At 36.3% G+C, this 24,454-nt stretch overlaps 1 pseudogene; it reads right to left on the bottom strand.

Annotated features, from left to right (window-relative positions):
* LOC117088304 overlaps positions 1-24,077 on the bottom strand; it is a 57,226-nt pseudogene extending 33,149 nt beyond the window's left edge.
* Positions 24,078-24,454: the final 377 nt, after the last annotated feature.

Genomic DNA, 24,454 nt, shown 5'->3' on the forward strand with positions numbered 1-24,454 from the left:
GCAACCTACAGAATGGGAAAAATTTTTGCAACCTACTCATCTGACAAAGGGCTAATATCCAGAATCTACAAAGAACTCAAACAAATATACAAGAAAAAAACAAACAACCCAATCAAAAAGTGGGGAAAGGATATGAACAGACATTTCTCAAAAGAAGACATCCATACAGCCAACAGACACATGAAAAAATGCTCATCATCACTCGCCATCAGAGAAATGCAAATCAAAACTACAATGAGATACCATCTCACACCAGTTAGAATGGCAATCATTAAGAAGTCAGGAAACAACAGGTGTTGGAGAGGATGTGGAGAAATAGGAACACTTTTACACTGTTGGTGGGATTGTAAACTAGTTCAACCATTATGGAAAACAGTATGGCGATTCCTCAAGGATCTAGAACTAGATGTACCATATGACCCAGCCATCCCACTACTGGGTATATACCCAAAGGATTATAAATTACTCTACTACAAAGACACATGCACACGTATGTTTATTGCGGCACTATTCACAATAGCAAAGACTTGGAATCAACCCAAATGTCCATCTGTGACAGACTGGATTAAGAAAATGTGGCACATATACACCATGGAATACTATGCAGCCATAAAAAGGATGAGTTTGCATCCTTTGTAGGGACATGGATGCAGCTGGAAACCATCATTCTTAGCAAACTATCACAAGAAGAGAAAACCAAACACCGCATGTTCTCACTCATAGGTGGGAACTGAACAATGAGATCACTTGGACTCGGGAAGGGGAACATCACACACTGGGGCCTATCATGGGGAGGGGGGAGGAGGGAGGGATTGCATTGGGGAGTTATACATGATATAAACGTCATGCACATGTACCCTAGAACTTAAAGTATAATTAAAAAAAAAAAAAAAAAAAAGACATGACCCAACTATATGCTTTTTGTATAATATCACTTTAAATGTAATAATACAATCATATTGAAAGAAAAAGATAAAAAAATCATGCAAACACTAATCAAAAGACAGGAGGAGTGCCTATATTAGTGTCAGATAAAGTAGACTGTAAAGAAAATTACCAGAAACATAAAGGGACATTTATTAATAAAAATTTCAATTAACCAAGAAGATATAACAATCTGATATGTGTATACATCAAATAACAGAGCTGCAAAATATGTAAAGCCAAAACTGATCAAATTTAATGGAGAAAGAGATAAATCCACCATTATAAGATCTTGGCACCCTTATCTGAAAAATTAATAGAATGATTAGACAGGAAAGCAGTATGGATATTGAAGAACTCATCACCATCAACTAACAAAATCTAATTGACATCTATAGAACACTTCGCCTAGCATCAGCAGAACGTAAGTGCCCACAGGACATAGACCAAGATAGACCGCATCCTGAGCCATTAAACAAATTCCCCAAAATTGAAAATAATTGAGATGTAGCAAGACCTAAAATAAGGCTCAATATTGTGTGCTGCCTTGATAGCTGGTAAAATGGAAAGAGCCTCATTTGGCCTAGTCACAAGTTCCCCTCCCTACTCTGCTATTGTGGATAAGGTCCCCTTAGTCAAACAACCCTCCTATGAAGAGGAACAGAGGTAGTTCCTGCACATGCCTGAGTAGCAAGTTACCCTTGCAGCTATGGAATTATTCAAACATGCCAATCACATATGCGTGTGGAAATCAGGGGATGCCCTATCCTCTTAACCCTACAAAGCCTGCCTCACACAACCCCCAGTTGTACACTCTGTTCCCAAGTATGACACCTGTATGGCCGTGGATGGCGTGCAGCGCCCTCCTATTGCAGGCTATGGGTATATGTAACTGATAAACTGCTGTCAAGCTTATCAGTACAACATTGAGTGTCTTAAGTTTAGCCATCCCAGGAACCCTAGAGTAGAAATTTCTCCCTTGCCAATGGGATAAATAGAAGACAATAAAAACATGAAATTATTCAGAGCTGTGTTCTCCAACCACAAGGGAATCAACCAAAAATGAATAATAGGAAGACCAAAACAATCTCCTAACACCAAAAAATTAAGCAACAAGCTTTTAATAATCTGTGAGTAAAAGAGAAAATCTGAAGGGAAGTAAAAAAGACTTGATGAGTAACCAAAGATGAAAAATAATGAGAGAGACAAAGGGTTTAAAGAGGATTTGAAGTTTAGATGATGAGAGAAGACAAGCTAGCCATCATAGATCGTCTTAAGAAATCAATGCAGGCTGGGCGCGGTGGCTCACACCTATAATCTCAGCCCTTTGGGAGGCCAAGGCAGGTGGATCACCAGAGGTTAGGAGTTCGAGACCAGCCCAGCCAACATGACGAAACCCCGTCTGTACTAAAAATACAAAAATTAGCCCGGCATGTTGGTGGCAGACTGTAATCCCAGTCACTTGGGAGGCTGAGTCAGGAGAATCGCTGGAACCCAAGAGGCAGAGGTTGCAGTGGGCCGAGATCTCACCACTGCACTCTGACCTGGGGAGCTGAGCAAGATTCTGTCTCAAAAAACAAAAAACTCAATGCAGATTTGTGAATTGCATCAACTAGTTAGCTAACTTGGAAAGTAGAAGCAGGTACAGGGTTCCGAGAGAAAAGACTTATAGGTGGAAGATAGAAAGAGAAAGCTGAAGCTAAACTATGGAATATTGACCAGAAACAGACCCTAGTGAGTTGCCTTCACAGGACACAGCAATAAGTCCATGGAAGAAGGTGGGAAACAGCTGAGGTTGCTGTGTGACACTAAAACATTCTTTCCTTTTCTCTGATGTCCAGTATCTGATTGTTTAGCTCTTTTTGGTTGGAATTCTGACAAGGAACATGGACACTTTAAGTTTAATACTATGGTGGAAGTTCTCTGCAAAGTGGTCCACTCTGGGCAAACACAAGTTATTCTTACTATCTTTCCTTTACCTTCATGGGAGCTTAGGTCCTCTTACCTGTTCAGAACTTACAGATATTTGGGGGATTATTTTGCAATTGTAACTTCAAAGATATGAGCAGAGGCCAAAAAAAAAAAATAAACTCCATAGTTTAATTCACATTTTTCATTATTTTATAATTTAGTGCTTCACTCAGTCTATTCAACTTGACTTTTTATATTCTCATTAAGTAACCTTTGCTCAAGCCGGACCAAATATTTTCCTGTTCATGAGTAAGCCAAGCTCATTTCTTTTTTTTTTTTTTGAGACAGAGTCTCTCTCTGTCGCCCAGGCTGGTGTGCAGTGGCACAATCTCGGCTCACTGCAAGCTCCGCCTCCCAGGTTCATGCCATTCTCCTGCCTCAGCCTCCCGAGTAACTGGGACTACAGGCGCCCGCCACCACACCCGACTAATTTTTGTATTTTTAGTAGAGATGGGGTTTCACCTTGTTAGCCTGGATGGTCTCTATCTCCTGACTTCATGATCCACCCGCCTCCCAAAGTGCTGGGATTACAGGCATGAGCCACCAGGCCCGGCTTGCCAAGCTCATTTCTATTCCCAAATTTCTGAAAGTTAATCAGTTTTATTCTCTGACAGGGTAGCAATGACTAACTTTTAAAAGTCAGAGCAGTGTAATTGAAATAGCACTAATTATATGTAACACATATTACATAATACATATATAATTATATGTATAATTATCTCTTTAAATATGCATAAACCTATATCTAGATATAGGCACTGGTTTAAATATTTGTAATATTTATATGTTTAAAACTGAAAGGATAATTATAGAATGTGATTAATATTCATCTCTGGGTTATGGCCTACATGTTAATGCCAAAGGCAAGAAAGAATTTAGTCACCAATTGCTACACACATAGCATTCAAATCAATTAGTGCAAGAATGCCCATGGGCGTGTGTGCACACACACATACAAGCATACATAATTCATTTCAATTCTCTTTCCAGTTTTCTTATAAACCTCTCCATCTGCAAAAAATTCTAAAAATTTTTACAAAGTATGACACACCAGTTAGGAAATCATAATGTTCATTATTCATAACATCATGCACCATGACCAAATTATGATCTAAGTGCTTAGGGGTAATGGAGAAATATTCATAACCTCAAGGAGGATTATTTTATGGCTAATCTTTCTGTTATCCTTTCTATGCCATTCTAAGAATAGGTAAAATAATTTCACCCACTTTTCTGTAACTTTTCTGGTGTCTAATTGGGGTACAGAACATCAAAAATTATTGCAGAAAAGTCACCCTCCACTAATTCTCCATTTTTATGTTTATTGTTTACATTATATTTTTCCTTTATAGCATATACAAAGCAATTTAACACAAAAACACAACTTAAAACATCTAAGCTGTGGAAAGGAGAATGTATGTGGTATAGTCAATAGGTAAATACTGTATTTATTAATGTGCATGTGCACAATCTTCGGTGACTACCAATTACTCTCAAATATTTTGGAAGTGCTTTGGTAGCTTAAAAAGAAGAAAGTGAAGGGGCCGGGCGCGGTGGCTCAAGCCTGTAATCCCAGCACTTTGGGAGGCCGAGGCGGGCGGATCACGAGGTCAGGAGATCGAGACCCTCCTGGCTAACACGGTGAAACCCCGTCTCTACTAAAAATACAAAAAACTAGCCGGGCGAGGTGGCGGGCGCCTGTAGTCCCAGCTACTCGGAGGCTGAGGCGGGAGAATGGCGGGAACCCGGGAGGCGGAGCTTGCAGTGAGCTGAGATCTGGCCACTGCACTCCAGCCTGGGCTACAGAGCGAGACTCCGTCTCAAAAAAAATAAAAAATAAAAAAAAAAAAAAAAAAGAAGAAAGTGAAGGAGAGTGAAGGAAGACATAACTTATAAAAAATGTCCCATGCATTAAAAATGCTGACGATACAATTCATTTAAAATGTGTAATACAAAATTGTATAAAAACAAAGGAATTGTAAGATCACAGTTATGCGAATCTAGGCATATAATAAATAGCAAGAACACTAGAAGGAAATACATCAAAATATTATTTGTTAGAGGTAGAAATGAGTGGATATTTTTCCTTAGCCTATTCTCTTGGAGTTTCAAAGTTTTTTTATGATGAACTTATCTTCCTTCTGTCTAACAAAAAAGATTGTCTTCATATAAGGTAAAGTAAAACTGGCCTCAAGAGTTAAGATTGTTAAGTTAAAAAAGGAACATTGTCTGTTTAAATCTTAATTGGAGATAATTTCTTCTAGAAGAGATGTCGAACCTTGAGAAAACAATTTCTGGTGTAAGCCAATATTTTTGTACTCTAAATTCTGTAACTAAAGCAATTTTATATTTAATCCTGTGGTAGAACTGGTTGCTAGGGTACTAAATTACCAGTTTATATAAGAAGACCCAGCTAAGGCATTGATTAGAAATGAGGCAAAAATGTGGGGAGTGCTTTCTAAAAAAGGGCAAAAAAGAAAAGCCCTCATAGAAAAGGCTCATAAACTTTCAGAGATGAACATGACCATGATGAGACATTTTTGTATAATCAAAACAAAGTCACAGCGATTGCACAAAGGAGTAACACGAGACAGTATAAATAACATAGACATTAGAGTCAGACAAGCCAATGCTCAAATCCCTCTCTACTCTTTGCCATGATTTTCTACAAGTTATTTATCCTATCAAGCCTTAGTTTTCTCATCTATAAATGGCAAAGAATCATAACTGCCTCGTGATATTGTTGGGAAGATTACATATAGCAAAATAGATATATATGCCTGATATGAGGTAGATATTGAGGAAATCGCTTCCTTCTTGCACAACCAATGATAAGTTTTCAAGAAGTTATCTCTTTGCCTATTTCTTTACATAAACCTTTTACCTTTTCTTCTCTTATAAGTTAGGAATACATTTGTCTTCAACTAACAGAAGAACCAGCCTCAAAATTGGCTCATGTAACAAGATATATGATGAAGATGATTATCAGCACTGGCTCAGTTGCTTATTAATGCCATCAAGGGCCAAGTTCTTTCCACATTTTCTCTCCACTATCCTTAGTGGGTTGGCTTTCATTCTCATTCTTCTTGCCTCAGGGCTAAAAGATGACCACTGAAGCTTCAGATATCACATGAAAATTGAAGGTGGAACAAAAACACAGAGGCAAAAGTCCTTTCATCTAAAGTTTTATCTTTTTATTTAACAAGAAATTTCTAGTTACACCTTATTAACCAATACCTAGTAAAATGACTGGGCAAGGAGAATGAGGACCTTGAAATATTTCTTCACAGTCTTATTGAGATATCACTCTCATATCATCCAATTCATTCATTTTAAGTGTACAGCTTAATGTTTTTAGTATATTAACAAAATTGAGCAACCATTGCCACAGTTAATTTTAGAACATTTTCTTCACCCCCAAAAGAAACCCTGTACCCATTAGCTGTCACTCTCCATTGTCTCCCAACTTACCCAGACCTGGGCAATGACTAATCTACTTTCAATCTCTATAGATTTGCCTATTCTGAACATTTTATATAAATAGAATAATATAGCCTATGATCTTCTGTGACTGTCTTATTTTATTCAGCATAACATTTTCAAGGCTTATTCATGTTGTAACATATATCATTACTTTAAATGTTTTTGCCAAATAATATTTCATCATATGGATATAGCACATGGGACTTATCCATTTATCAATTCATGAATATTTGGGTTGTTTTCACTTTTTAGTTATTATAAATATAGCTTCTATAGATATTTATATGTAAGTTTTATATAAATGTATGTTTTCATTTCTCTTGCATCTATGCCTAAGAGTAGAATTCTTAAGTCATATGGTAATTTGATAACCCTATATTTAACCTTTTGAGGGACTTATAGGCTGTATTCCAAAATGGCTGCACCATTTTACATTTTCACAAGCAATGGTATATATATCCTGGAAAATGTTCCATGTGTGCTTCTGAGGAATTTATATTATGCTCTTAATTGAGTGGTGTATTAAAATCTCCAGCTATTTTGTTGGATTGTCTATTTCTCCCTTCAATTCTGTCAGTTTTTTCTTCATATATTTTGGGGCTCTGTTGTTAGGTGCATCTATGTTTGTGATTGTTATATCTCTATAATATAATGTGATAGATTGACCCTTTTATCAGATAAAAAGCTCTGTTATCTCTAGTAATATTACAGATAGTCCCCAAGTTATGAAGTTTAACTTAATTTTTCAGCTTTACAATGGTGCCAAAGCAATACACATTGAGTACATTTCTTAACTTACAATGGGGTTATGTCTGGACAAACTGATCTTAAGTTGAAAATATCATAAATCAACTCTCACAATATTTTCAACTTACAACGGGTTTATTAGTTTTTAACCCCATCAGAAGTCAAGGAGCATCTGTATTTGTTTTCAAGTCTACTTTATCTGTTAGCACATTCACTCCAGCTCTCCTTTGGTTGCTGTTTGAATGATACTTTCAACCTATTTTTACCTTTGAATTGAATATATGTCTCCTGTGTATAAAATATACTTGAATCTTGTTATTTTTTCAATTCAATCTGACAATCTCTTCATTTGATTGGATTGTTTAATCCATTCACCATTTAATGTCATGATTTATATTTACATTTTGCTGTATTTACATCTGCCATTTTTCTTTTTTCTATTACTTCTCTTTCCCATTTCGTTCCTCTCTTACTGCTTTCTTTTGCATTGAGTATTTTCTAGTGTAACATTTTAATTAATTCCTTTAATGATTTTTCACTATAGTTTTTAGTTATTTTCTTAATGGCTGCTCTAGGCTTGCAACATACATTTTAATTTATCAGAATTTACCTTCGATTTCTCCTAGCTTAATTCCAGTGAAATGTAGAAATGTTACTCCTATAAAACTCTATTCCTTCTTCTCTTGTTCTTGCTGTCATTAATTATAAATAGATTATTTTTCATTTCAGCTATCACACATTTCAACTCCAAATTTCCATTTTCCTTTTTAATAATTTCTATCTCTTATTTTTATTCTCCACATGATGATATTGTCATCATATCTTGTTTTACTTCTTTAAGTATTGTTTTCTTTAGTTTTTTTTTAACATATCTATAACACCTGCTTTGAAATCATTGACATCTCATAAAACATTACTTTTTTCTCCTCCACTCCAACCCTACACAGGTTGCACTTTTCCCATTTCTTTGTGTGTCTTATAGGTTTTTTTTTGAAAACTGGACAGTTTAGATAATATACTGTGGTGACACTTGATATTGTCCTTCTCCCAGAAGTATTGTTGTTTTGTTTGCTTGATTATTCATTTGACTGGGCTACTTCAGTAAAATGTATTTACCTTGTAGTGTGTAGCCTCCGATATTTCTCCTCAGATGGCACAGACTTGAGTATGCACATGATTACCTTGGGAGGACAGTGGTTTTACCAGAATTATATTCGAATGTCTCCTCCCCATGATCTCTGTGTTAAGCTTCTAGCTCCTCTGCCTCTATTAGTATCACAACGGCAGTTAACCTCCCCTAATATCCAGCTGATTTCTCTGTTGTCTTCCACAAAATCACGCCTCATACATTTCTCCACAGTCTGATTCAGGCCCCTTTGCAGAAATAGTCTTTGAGGCTGGGCAGTGAGGTTTTTTCCGACCCCAGAAGGGCTCTTCTTAGCTGATTCTTTCCCTGGTTCCCTCTGTTAAACTTCTAGCTAGTCTACAGTTTAGCTTGTTGCTATCATGAAGCTCTCCTCATAATTGTTTACCACCAAAATCACCATTAATTTAAACATCACCCTTAAGTTTGAACCTCCCCATGTCTGTTCTTAGGCCTCCCTGTCCCCTGAACAAAACCTCTGCACCACAGCTCTTATGCTAGAGGTAGAGACAATGGCACCCTTCTCTTAGAGTGGCACTCCTGATTTACAAGTGGGATACTGAATGCGGGAGGTAGCTCTCATGGCTTACATTAGGGTCACCTTTGGTGTTGTGCATTCTAAGGATTTGAGCAAATGTACAATGACATGTATGCACCATGATAGTATTATCCAGAATAGTTTCACTGCCCTGAAATCCTATGTACCTTACCTATGTATATTTCCTCCACTCAGCATCTGGCAGTCACTGATATTTTTACTTTCTGCATAGTTTTGCCCTTTCCAGAATATCATATAGTTTAAATTACAGTATGCAGCCTTTCAGATTGGCCTCTTTCAGTTAGTGATAGGTATTTAAGTTTCCTCCATGACTTTTCTGGCTTCGTAGCTCATTCTTTTTAGTACTAAATGATACTCCTTAGTCTGGATGTATCAGTTTATCTACCCATCCACCTACTAACAGATATCTTGATTGCTTCCAAGTTTTAGCAATTATGAATAAAGCTGCTATAAACACCTGTGTGCAGGTTTTTGTGTAGACAAAAGTTAAAATCTTCTTTGGATAAATACCAAGGAGCATGATTGCTTGGTCATATGTCAAGAGTTTCTTTAGTTCTGTAAGAAACCACTAAACTATCTTCCAATATAACTGTACCATTTTGCATTCCTACCAGCAATACATGAGAATTCCTGTTGCTCCACATCTTCACCAGCGTTTGTTGCTGTCAGTGCTTCAGAGTTTTACCATTCTAATAGGTATACAGTATTATCCCATTTTTGGTTTTAATTTGCACTTCCCTAAAAATATGTGATGTAAAGCATATTTTCATATGCTTATTTGCCTTCTGTCTGGCTTCTTTGGTGAGGTATCCGTTAAGGTCTTTGACCCATTTTTTCATTTGGGTTTGTGCTCTTATTGTTGAGTTTTATGGTTCTTTGTATACTTTGAATGATAGTCCTTTATCAGATATGTATTTTGCAAATATTTTATCCCATTCTGTGGCTTATCTTCTCATTCTCTTGATATTGTCTTTTGCAGAAAAGAAGCTTTTTTTTTTTTTTTTGATGGAATCTCGCTCTCTGTCGCCCAGGCTGGAGTGCAGTAGCGCGATCTCAGCTCACTGCAAGCTCCGCCTCCCGGGTTCATGCCATTCTCCTGCCTCGGCCTCCCAAGTAGCTGGGCCTACAGGCGCCAGCCATCACGCCTGGCTAATTTTTTGTATTTTTTGTAGAGACGGGGTTTCACCGGGTTAGCCAGGATGGTCTCGATCTCCTGACCTTGTGATCCGCCCGCCTTGGCCTCCGAAAGTGCTGGGATTACAGGTGTGAGCCACCGCGCCCGGCCAGAAGCTTTTAATTTTAATGGAGTCTTGTTTATGAATTATTTCTTTCATGGATTCTGCCGTTACTGCTGTATCTAAAAAGTCATCTTTATATCCAAACTCATTTAGTTTTTCTCCCATCTTGTTTTCTAGAAGTTTATAGTTTTGTGTTTTATACGTTGGCATACAGTTCATTTTGAGTTGATTTTCATGAAGAGTATGAGGCCTGTGTCTTTTTTTTTTTTCTTTGCCTGTGGATATCCAGTTTTTGAGCACCATTTGTTGAAAAGACTATCTCTGCTTTGTTATATTGCCTCTACTTCTTTGTCCAAGATTAGGTAACTATATTTATGTGAGTCTATTTCTGATCTATCTTTTTCCATTGATCTATTTGTCTACTTTTTGCCAATACCACAGTGTCTTGATTATTGTAGCTTTACAGTAAGTATTAAAATTGGATAGTGTCACTCCTCCAACTTGGTTCTTATCCTTTAGTATTGTGTTAGCTATTCTGTGTCTTTTACCTGTCTATGTAAATGTTAGAGCAAGTTTGTTAATATCCACAATATAACTTACTGGGATTTTGATTGGGATTGCATTGAATCTATAGATCAAGTTGGGAAGAAAGAGAATTTTGACAATATTGAATCTTCTTTTCTATGAATATGTCATCTCTATTAGTTCCTCTTTGATTTTATTCATCAGAGTTTTGTACTTGTTATAGATCTTGCACATATTTTGTTAAATTTATACCCAAGCCTTTTATTTTGGGGGGCTGCTAGTATAAATGGTATTGTGTTTTAAATTTCAAATTCCCCTGTTTATGACTGGTATATAAAAACATGATTGACTTTTGTATATTAATCTTGTATCCTGCAACCTTGCTATAATAGCTTGTAAGTTTCTGGAATTTTTTGGTGGTGATTATTATTGTAGTTGTTTATTCTTTTGGATTTTCTAGAGACTATTATGTCATCTGTGAAGAAAGATAGTTTTATTTTTTCTTTCTCAATCTGCGTACATTTTTTTCCTTTCCTTGTCTCATTGCATTAGCAAGGACTTCCAGTACAATGTTGAAAAAGCGTGATGAGAAAGGACATCCTCACCTTTTTTCTAATTTTAGCACGCAAGCTTCTGGTTTCTCACAATGTTAGCTGTGGGGTTATTTGTAGATTTTTTTAATCATATTGATGAAGTTTCCCTCTGTATCTAGTTTGCTCAAAGTTTTTATTATGAATGGGTATTGGACTTTGACAAATGTTTTTTCTGTATCCACTGATACGTCCATATGAATTTTCTTCTTTAGCCTGTTGATGTGATAAATTACAGTTTTCAAATGTTGAATCAGCCTTGTATATCTGGGATAAATCCCACGTGGTAATGTTATATAGTTATTTTTATAAATTACAATTTAATTTACTAACATTTTGTTGAGGATACTTGCATCTATGTTCACTAGAGATATTGGTCTGTATTTTTTTTGTAATGTCTTCATTTGGTTTTAATATTAGCATAATACTGGCCTCGTAGAATGAGTTAGAAAGTGTTCCCTTTGCGTGTGTCCTCTGAAAGAGATCACAGAAAATTGATATAGTTTCTTTTTTAAATATTTGATAGAATTCACCAGTGAACGTCTTCGGATTTGTTATTTTCTGTTTTGGAGATTAGTATTACTTATTATTGACTTAATTTCTTTAATAGATATAAATCTATTTGGACTGTTTCTTCTTGTGTAAGTTTTGGTAGATTATGTCTTTCAAAGAACTGATCCATTTCATGCAGGTTATCAAATTTGTGGGCATAAAGTTATACATAGCATTCCTTTATTATAATTCCTTATTATCCTTACAGTGTCCCTGGGATCAGTAGTGATATTCTCTCCTTCCTTTCTGATATTAGTAATTTGTGTCCACTCTTTTTTTTTAAATTAGTCTGGCAAATGGCTCCTTAATTTTATTGATCTTTTCACATAACTAGTTTTTTGTTTCATTGATTTTCTTTATTGATTTTCTGATTTCCATTTTATTGATTTCTGCTGTAATTTTTATTATTTCTTTTATTCTTACCTTGAACTTAACTTCCTCTTTTTTTCTAGTTTCTTAAAGTGGAAGCTGAGATTATTGATTTAGATTTTTTTTTATAATACGTGCATTCAATGTTATAAGTTTCTCTGTAAGCACTACTTTTGCTGCATGCCACAAGTTTTGGTAAGTGTGTTTTCATTTTTATTTAGTTCAATTTTTTTTTTTTTTTTTGAGACGGAATCTGGCTGTGTTGCCCAGGCTGGAGTGCAGTGGCGCGATCTCGGCTCACTGCAAGCTCTGCCTCCCGGGTTCATGCCATTCTCCCGCCTCAGCCTCCGAGTAGCTGGGACTACGGGCGCCCGCCACCACGCCCGGCTAATTTTTTGTATTTTTAGTAGAGACGGGGTTTCACCGTGTTAGCCAAGATGGTCTCGATCTCCTGACCTCGTGATCCGCCCGCCTTGGCCTCCCAAAGTGCTGGGATTTAGTTCAAAATATTTTTAAATTTAAGATTTCTCTTTTGACCCATGTGTTACTTAGAAGTATTATTTAATTTTCATGTATTTCAAGATTTTGTAGTTATCTCTCTGTTGTTGGTGCCTAGTTTAATTTCATTGTGGTCTGAAGGCAGACATTGTATGATTTCTATTCTTTTAGATTTTTAAGGTGTGTTTTATGGCCCAGAATGTGATCTATCTTAGTTAATGTTTCCTGTGAGCCTGAGAAGAATAGGTACACTGCTTTTGTTGGATAAACTAGTTTATAGATATCAATGATGTCCAGTTGATTGATAGTGCCCTTGAGTTAAACTATGTCCTTACTGATTGCCTATCTGTTGAATCTGCCTATTTCTGATCTAAGGTTGTTGAAGTCTCCAACGATCATAGTAGATTCAACTATTTCTCCCTGTACTTCTATCAGATTTTGCTCCACATAGTTTGATGCTCTGTTGTTAGGCACATACATTGGAAGAATTGTTATGTCTTCTCTGAGAAGTTACCCTTGGAGACTATAATAATTTTATCATCATATAATGCCCTTCCTTATCTCTAATAATTTCTTTTATGTTATATTGTCTCTGTCTGAAATTAACATAAATACTCCTGCTTTCTTTTGATTAATGTTAGCATATTGTATCTTTCTCCATCCATTTACTTTTAATCTAGATGTGTCTTTATATTTAATGTGGGCTTCCTGTAGACAGCATGATTTTGGGTCTAGTTTTTTGATCGCCTCTGACAATCTCTGTATTTTAAGTGGTCTTCTTAGACCATTGATGTTCAAAGTAATTAATATTATTGGATTAATATCTATCATATGTATTACTATTTTCTATTTGCAGCCCTTGTTTGTTTCCTTTTTTGTCTTCCATTATTTTTCTTTTTATGATTTTAATTGTGCTTTTTATATGATTATGTTCTCTTTTTTTGGCGTATCAGTTATACTTCTTTTTTTATTTTACTTTTTTTAGTAAGTGCCTTAGAGTTTGCAGTGTACATTTACAATTCATCCAAGTCTACTTTCAAATGACAGTATATATACCACTTTACAGTGGTGAGTGTGAGTTCCTTATACTAACCAAACAATCCTAATTTCACCCTGTTGTCCATCGCATCATTGTTGTCATTCATTTCACTTATATATAAGCACACATAAGCAAATACATATTTGAATAAATTTCTATTACTATTTTGAACACACTGTTATCTGTTAGATCAATTAAGAATAAGAAAAATCGAAGTTTTCATTTTATCTTGACTTATTCCATCTTTAATGTTCTTTCTTTTTTTTTTTTTTGAGACAGAGTCTCGCTCTGTCACCCAGGCTGGAGTGCAGTGGCGTGATCTTGGCTCACTGAAACCTCCACCTCCCCAGTTCAAGCAATTTTCCTGCCTCAGCCTCCCAAGTAGCTAGGACTACAGGTGCATGCCACCATGCCTGGCTAATTTTTTGTATTTTTAGTTGAGATGGGGTTTCACCATGTTAGCCAGGATGATCTTGATCTCTTGACCTTGTGGGAGGCCCATCTCAGCCTCCCAAAGTGCTGGTTCTTTCTTTATTTATGTAGATCTGAGTTTCTGACCTGTATAGTTTACCTTTTCTATAAAATATTTTTTACTTACAATGTTATTTTGTTTTTTGCTTATTATAAGTTTTATATTTTTGTCTAAATAGATTTAATTTGCATAAATTTACAGGGTACAAGTGCACATTTGTTACATGAATATGTTGTGTAGTGATGAAAGAAAATAGACATTTCTTGCAAAGCAGGTTTACTGTCAACAAATTCCTTCAATTTTTGTTTGTCTAAGAAAGTATTTCTCCTTCACTTTTGAAGGAGTATCTTACAGGGTACAAAATTCTAGGCTGGTAGGTTTTTTCCTCTGAACTCTGAATATTTTGCTCCATTCTCTTCTTGCTTGGATGGTTTCTGAGGACAACTCAGCTGTAATTCTTATTTTCTTTTCTCTATAGGTAAGGTATTTTTTCCTCTCTGGCTTCCTTCAGAATTTTTTTCTTCATCTTTGATTTTTCTACAGTTTGAAAATGGTATGCCTAAGTGTGTTTTTTGGGCATTTATCCTGCTTCTTATTCTCTTCACTTCCTGAAGCTGTAGTTTGGTGTTTGACACTAATTTGGGGAAATTCTCAGTCATTTTTATATCCAATATTTCTTCCATTTATTTCCCTTTCTTCTCCTTCTGATATTCCCGTTACATATATGTTACTCTTTTTGTAGTTGTCCCACAGTCCCTGGATATTCTGTTTTTGTTTCTTGCAGTCTTTTTTCTCTTTGCTTTTCACTTTTGGTGGTTTCCAATGATATGTCCTCAAACTCAGAGATCCTCTCCTCGGCTAGTGCAGTCTACTAGTAAGCCCATCAAAGGCATTCTTCGTTCCTCTACAGTGTTTTTGATCTCTAACATTTATTTTTGGTCTTATCTTGGGATTTCCATTTCTCCGCTCACATTGTCCACCTGTTCTTGCGTGTTATTTACTTTATCCATTACAGCCCTTAGTGTATCAATTACAATTGTTTTAAATGTCTGGTCTGATGATTCCAAAATCCTTTCCAGGTCTGGTTCTGAGGCTTCCTTGGTCTCTTCAAATTGTGAGCGTGTGTGTGTGTGTGTGTGTGTGTGCATGTGTGTGTGTGTGTTTTCTGGGGGGGATGGGGGAGGGAGGTTCTGCCTTTTAATATGCACTGTAATTTTTTACTGATAGACATGATGTACTGGGTAAAAGGAACTGCTATAAATAAGCTTTATTAATGTGTTGGGACAGGGAAAGTGTTCTATTATAGTCTTATGATTAAGTTTCAGTCTTTCACTCAACCTGTGTCTCAACTGTGAATTTCTCAAGTTTTTCTCAGTTTTTTTTTTTTCTGCCCTCTTAGGTGGGAGAGAATGGATGGAGTGAGCTGGAATTGGGTGTTTCCTTCTTTCACATGGAAGGTTAGAGTTGACCAGAGTTGGGTATGTCCCCTCCCCCAAGTCAGTTAGACTCTGACAGTACCCCAGCAGGTGAGGCTCTAGTTAACTAGTTTCTCCCCAGGGTAACCCTCGTTAAGAAGAACAGATCGCTCTGGCATAGTTTTAAATGGTTCCTTTGGCTCACCCCCTGCTGAAAGCATGAAGAGATTCTTCTCTGATATTTTCTGTAAGAATCTGATCAAGCTCCTGGAGGTGAAACTCACAAATATTTGGTAGTCGCTCTAGACTGGGTTGCTCTGGAGTTTTTAACTCTCAGGCTTGTTCACCCTGATCCTCCAGCAATTTGTAAATTAGAGCTCAGTTTTTTCTGCCCCAGCACTGGTCCCCGCAGTAGTTTCCACGGGTGAGCCTCTGCTCTGGAAAAACTGTGACTCCCTGCACTTGCCTGTCTGTCTCTCCAGTCGTGGGAATAACGTCCTCACCTCTCTTTCAGATCCTAGAAGAGTTGTTAATGTTTCAGTACGCTCAGCTTTTAACATGCTGTTAGGGCAGACGGGCAGCTTCCAAGCTTCTTATCTTACATGCAAAACTGAAAACCCTAACTTGATTTTTCTGGTTTGATAGGTTTGTGGTTTTCAGTACTTTAAAAATGTCGGTGCACTGTATTTTGGATTACATGGTTTCTGATAAGAATTCAGTCGTTCTTATCTTGGTTGCTCTGCACATAATGTCTTTTTTCTCTGTCTGCTTTTATGATTTTTCTCTGTCACTGTGTTTTAGTAATTGCATATCATGTTCTTAGTGTCATTATTTTTATGTTTATTCTACTTAAGATTTTAGGGGCTTTTTTATATCTGTAGGTTTATAGTTTTCATCAAATTTGTAACATTTCTGACAATTCTTTGTTTAAATATTTTGACATCCTCCCCTCTGTGGCCCTGCTCTTCCAAGACCCCAAATATACATATGTTAGAATGCTTTATATCTTTCCGAAAGTCACTAAGTGTCTTAGTTTTTTCAAATGTTTTTTCTCTCTGTGATTGAGTTTGGATGGTTTCTCTTGCTATGTTTTCAAGTTCACTGATTTTTTTTTTTAGGGGAAGGACAAGTTTAATTAGTTCCTTCCAGTGAATTTTTTAAGATGAAGTTATATGTGTATTATATATATATATTCCATTTGGACCTTTTTAAAAAAGTTCTTGTCTACTAATTCCATCAATTCTGTCATTTCTTGGGCTGATTTTATTGTGCTTTATTGTTTTGGGGCTTTTGTGTTGTTCTGGGTCATACTTTCTTGGTTCATTGCATGCCTCTTAAGTTTTGGTTAGATGTTAGACATTTTAGATTTTTACATTTTTGAGTTTCAGATTTTGTTTTATTTCTGTAAAGGGTGCTAGACTTTGCTGTGGCATGTTGTTAAAACTTTTTGCACATCTGTTCTGTTTATGTTATTTATAAGCAAATTTTGGGTCGAATATGGAGCAACTTTTACTCTAGGGCTAATTAAGTCATTGTACTAAGACATGACTCCTCTGAAAACTTTAACAAATAACCCTTACATTATGAGGTCTCTACTTTCTGGGTGGTGATAATGCAGTGTTTCCCCAACCTTGTGTGAATGAACTCCGGGAAGCATTTGGCTTACTGTTTTCTAGTGGTTCTTTCCTTGGCCTCATGGAGTTTGAACACCACCCAGGTGTTGGCCGGAACTCAATGAGAGACTCCAGCGCAATGCTCTGCAGATTCTCTGGAGATGCTCATGTGTGTAGTTCTTCTTGATACTCGGACTCACAAATTCTACTCACCTCAGCCTTCTGGAACACTGAGTTCTGCCTCCTCCACTCACTGTAACTGGCTGGTTTTGTTGGGGGTTCCCCTCTATGCAGTGAAGTTACATACACTTACAAAACTTAGCTTCTATCCTATTGACTAGAGTTTAATAATGTGAAAACACCTAGGTGTATAAAAGGTCAAGAAATGTAGTTTTTATTTTGGGTGGGCCCAGCTCAGCTAAAACTCAACAGGTCTAGTTTTGAGAAACAAAGGAAAAACAAATACTTACAGATTAACAGCAATATTTTACATAAAAATTTTCCACGCCAAGTGAAATAAGTGAAAATAAGCAGCAGTTCCGCCATATCAAAGTCTTTAGACTATTTTGTGTCCTAGAAATGTATTTATTTTCATTAATAGATTATTGGATCTGACCTCCAACTCAGATAAAGCCATTGGAATTCATTTCTTATTATTCCTATGAGTTCTATCCTAAGAATATGAAATAATTCAATATTCCATTAAGTCAGGCACAAATTACACTTTAATTATATTAGTGTTCCATCATCAACAGTCTTCAGAGTGAAAAGGAAAATACATGAATGGGTAATAAAAGCCAAGAAAATGTAAAACTATTCATTCTGGGTAGGAGTTGGAGGCTTCCCTGAGTTCACAGATATTGATGTAAGATGTGCTTAGAAGACCAGTATCTTTTTAAGCTTTGCATGCCATGACATATTAATAGTAAACTTTAATAGAGATGCAGTAATCAGCAAAATGACTTACATGAGACTGTTCATAGCTTTTTTCATACTAACCGAAACCTGGAAACGGTCCAGGATGGATCCATAGGTGAATGGATTAGTTGTAATATATGCATACAAGGGTATATGCATACTCATCAATAAAAAGAAAAACTATTGATACATGCAACAACATGGATATGTCTCAAAAGCATTATGCTGGATGAAACATGTTTTATACAAAACAGTACATGCTGGCTTTACTAATATTAGTGGCTGATTCCACTAATAATAAACTCTAGAAATAGCAAAATTAATTTATGGTGGAAAAAAGGTAGAACAGTCTCTGCAGGTGGGGAAAGGAATTGGAAGAGACATGAGGAAACGCTAAGGGGAGATGGTAATGTTTTGTATCTTAATCATAGTTTTGGTTATACAGGTGTGACCAGTGGTCAGAATTCAGTGATTGTACCTTTCAAACTTTGCATTTGATTGATTGATTGTTAATTTTATATCAAAAGAAGAAACTGTATATCAATATTGATCTGTAGTTAATATTATGTCTGCTGAAATACTTAGGAGGAAGTACATTTATGTCTACAATTTCCTTTAAAATGCATGAAAATAATGAGTTGATTGGAGAACAGAGGGATGGATGAAGGAAAAAGGTGATAAAGCAAGTATAGTAAAATGTTAATAGTAGAGTCTTGGTGGTGTGTATACGAGTGTTCACTGTACAAGTCTTTTAATATTGCAGTTAAAAATTTTTATAATATATTGAGGGGAAAAAGTGAGTGTGATGGTATCTTTGAGGCAAATGTCCAGACAGAATTTTTAGCCAGAATAACTTCAGTAAAGTAGGATGGTATTTGTCTTCTTTAAAGTGTATGACTCTTTTAGCCTGGGGGAAAAAATGGTATAGAAAGGTTTACACAGTCAAAACCACAGTTTAATATTTCCAGATTGAGAAGGATTCTGTGCATATTTAGTATTTCATATTGATGTAATGTTTAAGAGAATGTGGCCTAATGATAATCTCATAAATCCAATTTGAAACATGTAAATAAGTAACTGAGATAGACTTCTGTTTTTCTTTTTCAATGTTTATTTTAGGTTCGGGGTCCATGTGAAGGTTTGTTACACAGGTAATTCGTGTCACGGAGGTTTATTGTACATATTATTTCATCACCTGGGTATTAAGCCCAGTACCTAATAGTTATCTTTTACGCTCCTCCCCCTCCTTCCACCTTCCACCCTCAAGTAGATCCCAGTTGTTACCTTCTTTGTGTCCATGAGTTCTCATCGTTTAGTTCCCACTTATAAGTAAGTGAGAACATGCAGTATTTGTTTTTTTGTTCCTGGGTTAGTTTGCTGAGGATAATAGCCTCCAGCTCCATCCATGTTCCCGCAAAAGACATGATCTCATTTTTTATGGCTGCATAGTATTCCATGGTGTCTATGTACCACATTTTCTTTATCCAATCTGTCACTGATGGGTATTTAGGCTGATTCCATGACTTTGCTATTGTGAACAGTGCTGAAATGAACATTCACGTGCATGTGTCTTTATAGTAGAATAATTCATATTCCTTTGGATATATAGCCAGTTATGAGATTGCTGGTTCAAATGGTAATTCTGCTTTTAGCTCTTTGAGGAATTGGCATGTTGCCTTCCACAATGGTTGAACTAATTCACACTCCCTCCAACAGTGCATAAGTGTTCCTTTTTCTCCACAACCTCAACAGCATCAGTTATTTTTTGGCTTTTTAGAAATAGCCATTCTGATTGGTGTGAGATGGTATCTCATTGTGATTTCGATTTGCATTTCTCTAATGATGAGTGCTATTGAGCTTTCTTCATATGCTTGCTGGCTGCATGTATGTCTTTTATTGAAAAGTGTCTGTTCATATCCTTTGCCACTTTTTAATGGAGTTCTTTGTTTTATTCTCATGCATTTGTATAAGTTTCTTATAGATGTTGTCAATTAGACCTTTGTCAGATGTATAGCTTGCAAATATTGTACCCCATTCTAGTTCTTTGAAGAATGTTTTTGGTAGTTTGATAGGAATAGCATTGAATCTGTACATTGTTTTGAGCAGTATGGCCATTTTAATGATATTGATTCTTCCTATCCATGAGCATCGGATGTTTTTCCATTTGTGTCTTCTCTGATTTATTTGAACAGTGTTTTGTAATTCTCATTGTAGACTTCTGATTTTAAACTAAAATCTTACTAAGTTTAGTTTAGTATTGGAAAATTTGCAATATATAAGACTTAAATGCTCAGAAAGATTTTATTGCTGTTGTTGAGAAAATTGAAAAACATGTGCTATAAAACAAAATTAAACATGTCAAATTTATAAATAAAATTTTAAACCTTTGAAGGTTTAAACATTTTAGTAAAATCTGTAAATATGACCAAACTGAATTTTAAAATCCCTTAAAAATAACTGATAAAATTTACTAGACTTAAAAATAGAATAAGATTTGTAAGCTAAATTGAAAGCCTATGCATTGCATTTTTAAAAAACTGCCTTCAAGTTTTTCATAAAGCTCATATCAGTAGAAAGAAGCTTCACTACCAAAATATTTTTTAGGGAATATTTTGGCTCACAGAGGTAGGCTGAAATAGCTAGCTTTCCAACAGATTTTTTAATATTCATAGAAAATATCAACCCAATGATCAGCTAGCCTATCTTCTAAAGTATATAGGACTATATTTAATAAGCAAAATATTCCAGGACTCTTTTGAGGAGTTTAACAATATAGCTAGCTTCAAAATCACTGCTACTCAATGCTAGCAAAAGTTCGGGGAAAGAAGCACTATTTACCAAATGTTGCCTAAAGTATGTGCAATCCATTCATTTCTCCAAGTAACCTAAACCTTCTTCAGAATTAAGCCAGACCATCAGAAAGCTGGATTCCATTCTCCTTGTCCTTCCCATTTAACACCATAGAACTTCTTTGAATAGAGTTTTTTTCAAGATTGTGGCATCAACTTGCATGCCTTGCATTGTGGGAAACAAATCTATGAAACTGGATGTTGGACACACTCTTGATTAACTGAGGACTCCATTCGCTGCATCACACAAGGTCTTCTTTCCAGAGACCCACAGGAGGAAATTTCTTGGGGACATAATACCAGGGAAAGTTGTGTCTTGACCTTAATTATTTTATGAATGAGATAAATAATCATTACATCATCTTTTTTCTGTATTGGCTGCTAGAAGGCTCAGAGCTACATCCATGGACTTCTACAAACTATGGTGATTCTCATGGCCCACATATTATAGATTGATCTCTCCTTTGACATGGCTTGACTTGACTCTTTCAACTTATTTTTATTTCACTAAGTCACATTTACTTATTTTTATCTTGTGTTATAATGTATTAATACGTATACATAAGCATATATGCTATAAGTGTGTAAATCACTCTTAGAATGATTAATGGAACATAGTAACTCCTAACTGTATTGTTCATTAGCAAAAGCGAAATTTCAAAACCAAAGGGAAGCAATGCAGACAGAGATGAGACAGAGGACCCTACATGACAGCTGAAAGTAGGTTAAAAAAAAAAACTATAAAAAAGATGCATTGTTTTTAATTGTCTTCTGAAAAAAGTTTGGAAGGTGGGAGGTTGGGGAAGCAGGGAATATGTGAAAATTCGATAAACTTCTCTTCTTTCACACAATAACCACTTATTATTCTGTGCACATTTCGTGCTTCAAAATATCTACAGAAATGCCAATTTATATTTTCTGGAGTTTGAGGTACAGGCAACCTTTAGTTATTATAAATCCTATCTCTTGCTAAATTTAAATTAATTTCACATTTGCTCAGGGAGGTCAAGACCAGGTCACAGTGCTGAGTCGTCAGCATATAATCCTTTGTTTCAGTCCTCACCTCTTTTGTGCAGGCAAAATCTGTGGTAGTTCTTGCTCTTTCAATATTCAGAAGTGTTTCAATATGTTCTAAAGCACACTCATTGCTACGAGAAAAAAAAATTCAGCACACATTATTTCTAGTGGACAGTCAAGGTTTTGCGTCCTGAGTAGACCACATATGTTGCACGCTGTTTGCTAAACAGACTTTCCTGTGGAAAATCACAGCCATTCCCCGTCAGTCCATATGCTTCCAGATGGAGATGAGTCCTCTCCCAGACCCAGTGATGGGATATCCCTGGCCTTTAAGCCAATTAGCAAACCTGATACCCCTGGCCATAGTGATTGGTTCATATTACACAGCCAATAATACATATTGGCAAGCCTGCTGGGAAAGATAGAAAGCAAAGTTTCTCTCTCTCTTGAGCTAGATTTAATGATGTGAGAATTTAACATTTGTAGCTGCTTTAACCATCTGGAGAAAGCCTGGATCTACTGGGAGCACCACATATAGCCTGGCTTACGGCTAACTCAAAAGAGAGAGGGGCTTGGGAGAGAACAAAGTGACATACTTAAAGCCTGAAGCAGAGAGTACCTGAAGCTATGTTTGCCCATAAACAATTCCAGGTAATTGAGTCAATACATTTGTTTTTGCTTGAACCAATTTTGAATGGGTATTTCTGCCAATAGTGTACTCCCTAAAGATATCCAGAGTTAAATTTAATTTTGCCTTCTTGCCTACTATTGGCAAATAGAAAAAAAAGTTTATTTTCTTTTTCTCTGTTTCTCTTCTATCAATGTGCATATACTATACTTGTGTGCATTATTTCCTTCATTCTTATATCTCCTACCCTTTCAAAAAGGTGAGCTGTAAGTATGCGATTTTTTTTTCTCTCAAGTAATTCTTGACAGTGAGATTCAGGCAGTTATTTGAAGGCTGCTAAGAACAGGTGAGGACTTATGCATGAGCCTGCTGGCTGAAAATAAAATAAAGAATGCTGAAGTCCATCTCACATTTCTTTCTTTCTTTTTTTTTTTTTTTTTTGAGACAGAGTCTCACTGCATCACCCAGGCTGGGGTGCAGTGGCATGATCATGGCTCACTGTGGCCTTGACCTTCCAGGCTCAAACGATCTCACATTTCTTCAATTGCTCTTACCAAGGCTTTCAAAGTCCACCATATGGGAGACCATGATCCAGTCTGCAGCGAGTCTAGACCCCTACAGTTCAGAGTTAGCAAAGTGTGGTCCAAGGTTCCTTGGCATCAGCATCACTTGGGGTGCCTGTGACAAAGCAGTTCACCGGCTTTCTCCCAACCTAGAAACCCTAATCTGTAGGAGCCTGGCCTGCTAATCAGTTCTAATAAGCTCCCCAGGTGATTCCCATGCACAGTAACGTCAGAGAATTCCTACCTTAGCTTCATCCTGTCAAGAGGCAACATGAAAATTACTTCCGTAATAGTTTTCTATCACTGTGAAAAATCCACCCTCCTCATTTATGGGTAATGTAGCTGCTTTTAAACGTAAAAGTTATGTAAGTAATTACAGTAATGGGAGAATTTTAACTGGTTGGAACTGAATGAAATGCAAGGAAAACTGAAGGAATTTCAAAAACACTTTGCACCGAATCATTTATTTTAGATATCTTCCTTTATCTAAATCAGTTGTTCTTAACCTTGGCTTTATGTCAGCTTTTTCGAATGCTATCTAGGCCACATGCCAGAATGATGAATTCAGAATGTCTAAAGATGAGACTTAGTCATTAGTGTTGGAACTATGGCTAGTCAAAGCCCATAGAGAAGACTATTTTCAAGATTCTAGAGGCAAAATTCATTATTATGAAGACACTAGACCTTCAAAATAACCCCAAAGAATATAAAACTCCATTGAATAGGAGATCCTGGTCTATCTCCATTACTGTAATTCCTGCTATCATCTCCAGAATATCTCTTCACTTCTGTATACCTTTTCAAATCCAATTTTTCTGAGATTATTAAGGCAGATTTCAGAGCTAATTAAGATATCAATTTCCCAAGACCATAATCACATCAGAAACAGGTTTATATTTTTAAAGAGTTACTATACCTCATCCGATACAGTTGACCCTTGGGACTAGGATTAGGAGCACCCATCTCCCAGTAAGTCAAAAATTCACACATATATATTATATACTATATTCTTAAATTTAAGAAAAGAAAATGTTACTAAGAAAACATATTTACTATTCACAGGTAAGGTGTGATGGCTCATGCCTGTAATCTCAACTTTGGGAGGCCAAGGCAGGCGGATCACTTGAGGTCAGGAGTTCAAGACCACTCTGCACAACATGGTGAAACCCCTTCTCTACTAAAACAATTAGCTAGGCATGGTGGTGGGCACTTGTAATCCCAGCTACTCAAGAGGCTGAGGCAGGAAAATCACTTCAACCTGGGAGGTAGCGGTTGCAGTGAGCTGAGATTGAGCCGTTGCACTCCAGCCTGGATAACAGAGAGAGAGAGAGAGAGAGAGA

The sequence above is a fragment of the Trachypithecus francoisi genome, unplaced genomic scaffold, assembly GCF_009764315.1.
Source record: "Trachypithecus francoisi isolate TF-2019V2 unplaced genomic scaffold, Tfra_2.0 Lachesis_group10, whole genome shotgun sequence".
Lineage (NCBI taxonomy): Eukaryota > Metazoa > Chordata > Mammalia > Primates > Cercopithecidae > Trachypithecus > Trachypithecus francoisi.